This window comes from Aptenodytes forsteri, unplaced genomic scaffold (genome assembly GCF_000699145.1).
Source record: "Aptenodytes forsteri isolate BGI_AS27 unplaced genomic scaffold, ASM69914v1 Scaffold229, whole genome shotgun sequence".
Taxonomy (NCBI): Eukaryota; Metazoa; Chordata; class Aves; order Sphenisciformes; family Spheniscidae; genus Aptenodytes; species Aptenodytes forsteri.
Window position 1 is genome coordinate 6,636,809 of NW_008795863.1, and position 5,652 is coordinate 6,642,460.

Genomic DNA, 5,652 nt, shown 5'->3' on the forward strand with positions numbered 1-5,652 from the left:
CGAGGCAGTGGTCCTCTGCTCCTTTCCAGTTGCTGTGGGGGAAGACTGCTGCCACCTTGCTGGCGTGTCCTGCTGAAGGAGATTTCAGAGGAAGAGGCTAACAGAGGAAGAGTGCTAACAGGACATTGACAGCCTCTGGTAGAAAGCCAGGAACAAGCTATAGCGAGAAAAAGGCAGATGGGAACTAGTAACTTTCAACAGCTTATAAAGTAACCAAATCCAAATTGATTTTCAGAGAGTCAGTAAAGCTATTCCAAATCTTATTTTTTTAAATAAAGGACTTTGTTAAGCCACCATAAATTCTCCTATAAGTCACATGAGTTATAAGATCATAAAATAACTGATAAACAACAAATGTTAAGGTGCAACATCCCCTTGGAAAGGATATTGCAAACCTGCCCACTGTGTGATTTCTTGCATTTTTTCCTGAACCATCTAGTACTGACCACCGTCAGTCAGGAAACTGGACTGATCTTGCCCTGCAAATTCATACGTTCTCCAGTCTTTGAAGCATCTTATTTTAGCTGATGCTGGTCCCTTTTGTTGAGTCTCCAAACTCAAACTTGCTCAGAAGCTTAAGAAATTTGTCCTACAGCATGGATGGAGAAACAAGAGTTTCACATCACATAAAAATCAGAATTGATCCATTTAAAAGTTAAATACACTGCTGCCCTTGTGGAATATGACTGCACTGCAGCCTGAAGCCACCAGCTATAGCAGATGTTTTAAGTGACTGGAAAAAACTATTCAAATAATTTGATTAACTGTCTAAATATTTATAAAAAGTCCTGGTGGGTTTGGCAGTTGTCTCAAAATAATTTGCTGCTGCAACTTATGCTGTCGATGTTTGAGCTGCTTCATTTAAAGCTAAATCACACATGGCAAATAATCACCAGAATTACCTCTGACTTGTGCCTTCACCCATCAGATCCTTCTAATCTCAGTTCCTTCTTTTCTTCAGTGTATCTCCTTCTCTTCTTCAAATACTATTTTCCTCTCTTTGTCTTCACCAGGTCTTTTTGCATTACATCCCCAACTTCTGGAATAGTTTTTCATTCATAATTGATGTTTTAAATTTGATGGCTCTGTCCTGCAGGGAGTAGTGAATAAAACAATCAATTTGTAAATTTCTGACGCAAATTTTCCTCAAAACTTTGTTCAGCTTAATTATTATATTGGAAATAATTTCAAACGGCGACAGCTAAACCCACTTTTTTTCTATTAAGACATTGCCACTATCCTTTCTTTTAATGGAAACATTTGATTGATTCAAAAGTATTTCATCAACCAATGTGAGGACAAGGAAAATGAAAGTTGTTATCATGTAGTGGGTGGTAAATTTGTGTTAGCTATGCCTGAATGATTGTGGTAATGATTATTGTAATACCTGAGGTAATTGCTTCGTATTGCAATAGTGGCTTAAATCTGAGTGAGATGATATCTACAGTTTGTCTTCTTTGTAACAAAATAGTGCAGTTAAACAGACTCTTGGTAACAGGGAAGGGGAAGACAATCAATACAAAGTCACTGTTTAAGTGTCCGGGCTGCCCATGGGGTCTGCCCATGGGGTCCGTCAGGGCAGGGCCTGGCAGCCAGGGCCTGTCCCACCACCCCAGCCAGGAGCAGGGCAGCCGGGGGGCAGCTGGGCAGGCCCAGCCCTGGGCATTGGGCGCATCCGTTTGGCCAATATCCTGGCCAAACTACTTAACTCATATTTTGAAGTATATTATCTGCTTCTAAAGGCTGTGTAACTAAATGGCAAGAGCTCAAATATTATACCTCAGTCGAATTTTCTGGTTTTGGGTTATCTGTGGTTGGAGCGATTCTCTGGTCCTTCAGCAGTCATGTGTCAAGGTGTTTTGGCAAGCCTTTCCAAGGTGCAAAACTAAATAGAGTGAGGATAACAGAAACTGTCCATCGTTATTGGAATAAAGGTATTGAAGGATCTGTGGTGTTTAGGAAAGACTGACAGGTACAGTGTGGGGCAACATTTAACAACCATCTGTTTTGGTATGTCATTTAAAATGACAGGAGATACTATGGATTGAAAAACCATGTAAGTGCCAAAGGCACTTAAAGAAATGATAAGAATTTTCTGTTGGCATAGCTCTAGGAGTCTGCTATAGACTCTCAGGGTGAGGTTTTAATACGAACAGAAACCTTTAAAATGTTACGAAGGAAAATAAATTCTGCCAGCAACTGACTTGTTATGGGACACTTCCAGTTCCCAGAGAGACACTGCGGAATAAATGTTACTAATAATGGTAAGGCAAATACTTCTGTATAATGAAAAATCGATCTAGGCACCAACAGTCAATAGCTTGAAAGGCTTTTGGAAAAATTTTGCTTTAAAGCAGGTTTTGAAGAAAAAAGTATCAAAGATTTGGAGGGAAATGGAAATCTGGATGGAATGTGCTCAGTAAGAATAAATCATGTAACCCAACTAGAGCAAGAACAAAATCAAGAACAACAGATCAAGTAACCTATTTTTTTTAATAACATGATAAATAATTTTCCATGCAATAGTAATGCAACTGATTGAGTCCATCTGGATTTGATACCCTACCACCTGGAAAACTGTTAGTTAAAATGGAGAATTTACACAAAAGGTGTAGGGCAGACAAGCCCTACACTAGCCCAATGGCTAGATGAGCAATACCAGGTTTTGAGAGGGGAAGAATCAGGGGAGAGATTTTAGTAGCAAAGGAACAGTCTTGGGACCAATATTTAATGTTTTTTGCTGGTGATCTTATTCTCAAAAAATAAGAAGGTGCTAATGTAATTTACCGACTGCATAACATTGAGGGGCATCCACCCTGCAAAGAAGGATTAGAATATTATATAGGAGTAAGGCTTAGAGTAATAGAGATGAAATTCAGTAGTACAAAGTGTAAGGTCATAAGATGTAAGATGTCATTAGATTGCCTCAGCTGGAAGTCACAGAGGACTAAAGAGATCTGAAGACGTTAATTGGTCAGGATATCTGTGAGCTGCCAATGTAATGTATGTGTGGAAAAGGCCAATGCAATTCTAAAGTTTATCAGTTGAGCTTTTTTCCCAGCAGAGACAGAAATGTGTCACAGTATGAGAGTAATGGTTTCTAATGAAATTTCTTCTGGAGTACTGTGTATGGTTCAGGCCACCCATAGTGTAGAAAGATAACTTCAAGCAGGACCAGGTACAGGTGGGCTTTGCTAAATTTATGAAAAAATGATTTTCCATCATTGCCTGTCAGCAGGCAGAAGGAGGGAGTGCAGTCTGGTCTCTCCTGTGCACGTGTTGGCAGTGAGGAAACTGGGACCAGAGGTGAAGCTGTGCAGTGGTCCTGACCGGAGACCTCTGTACATGGAGGAGTCAGTGATCCACACAGCGATTAACCAGAGCATGACCAGGCTTGCCCTGTGCCAGGCTGTGCTGCAGGTACAGGGTGGCCTTCAGGCTGTGTTGTGCTGCACACATCCCTGGGCTGCACGATAAACTTTGCCAACTAATTGCACGGAGGAGCCTGCAGGCAGCTCCCACTCGGTACCAGCGATTTCACCACCTGCGTGGCCTTGCCTGTATCCAACAGTGCAGCGAGAAGTTCTCATGTGAACATCCTTTCTGTTTGACAGTAGAAGTGATAAATAGAGTTGTTTTCTTGTAAGAAAATTCTATAATAGCTCGGATGACTGAAATGGGGGATCCTCTTCTCCTGACAGGGTCTGCATGGTGTGCTGCACATGGGTTGGAGTCTTGTTTGATGCTACACTGCTTGGGGTTCCCAGCATACAAGGGGATGTAAAATTATCTATACTATTTTCTTCTTACAGTGTTAGCTCTAATACATAACATTTTGACTGATACCTTACAGAGTCTGAATGCCTTTCTTACTGGGATTGTAATGGACCAGCACCTCCCGATGCGAAACAAGCAGTAATGTTCAGCATGCCTAATGAAAAACTTACACCAGTGTTGGTTCATTTCATACCTAATTTATTTGCCCCTACTTTTGCATGCTATTGAGGCCAAACTCTCAAGCTGCAGTAGGCTGCTCTTAGTCCCTTCTGTTACAAGTCTGACTCCATGTGAAATACATGAACTGAGAGTGACACAGAGAATAAACAGAAACAGAGATTGACTTTACCTGGAGATTAAGACCTCATGGGTGAAGGTAAGGGAACACAGATCTCCCTTGTTTTCAGTGGGTTATGAAGATGACTAGTTAGGATATAATGGAGAATAGCACATCTTCCCAAAGTGATTTTTTTCTCGAGAAAAATGTCTTTTTTTGGGGAATCCATTCAGAAAATTGGACCCAAGTTTGAAAATAAATTCTGGAAGACAACACATATACTCAGAAACTCTTCTCCAAAAAATGTTTTGCTAGTTTTGTTTAGGACTCTACTTTAATGAAAGAGATGGACTTGGGTGCTGTGGAATTTGACTAATATCCACAGCTACAGGATGCTGTAGCTCTCAAAACTTCAATGGACAAACAGTCTAGAAAGCTACTTATTCTGCTGTATCAGGTTCTAAAGTCATCTTCCAGTTTTCCCATTCAGAAAAACAAACTAGTCTCTGGCACTATGTAATTCTAATTAGACAGAACTAACATTTCCAAAGACTCTGTCTCCCAGGACCGATGTGACTAAATGTGGATACACAGTGCCACAGGGATTCTGAGACTTACAGAGCTTCAAGTGGTTTGAAACTTGTACTTTGATATTCAAATAGGAGTTAAGTGGTTTAAAATTAACTGTGGATATTATCTCATTTTAAAGCCAGATAGAAGTGTGTAAATTTAAGTGCCAAAATAAGTAAAGAACCCAAAAGATTTTGCTGTCACACTCTATATCCATTTTATTTACAGAATAAACAGAGTCAGCACAGAATTTGAAAACTGTATTGGACTTGGTAGTGCCATTATACCCAGAAGAACACTGAAAAATGTTGTTTAGATTTTTATATCCCACTTGTGATCTATACAAATTGTATTGCAATGAGAGCACAGAAACAAGATGTTTAATTGTTTTCATTTCTTTACATCTCTCTCTGAAATTTTCAAAAATTAAAAAATTAATGACAATTTGCATGTCATTAAGTCTTTTAAGATGCCAGTGCAAATGACCCATGGGGAAAGAGTGCATGAGGAGTCTGTAATAGAATCCAGGAGTCCATCCACTGAGGCACCTACCTTCTCTAATTAAAAATGTGTATTATAGCCCAGATTCTGTAGCTCAGCAGTACTGCCATTGGCACAGAATTGGGGGGAAGAAAAGGATATATTAGGGTTCCCATTTTTCATTCTGCCTGTTGCAGGTTTGTCCAGTTTCCTGAGCCAAGATGCAATTTCTGTGACTGTACAACTTTTTGCTGGCCATACTTTCTGTGCTTGGGAGCAAAGACCAAAAGCCCATACGGTTAATGTAGCTGAGCAGCTCCCGGTGTGGGAGATCGTAGAATCATAAAACAGTTTGGGTTGGAAGGTACCTCTAAAGGTCATCTAGTCCAACCCCCCTGCCATGGGCAGGGACATCTTCAACTAGATCAGGTTGCTCAGAGCCCCGTCCAACCTCACCTTGAATGTTTCCAGGGATGGGGCATCCACCACCTCTCTGGGCAACCTGTGCCAGTGCCTCACCACCCTCAGCGTAAAAAATTTCTTCCTTA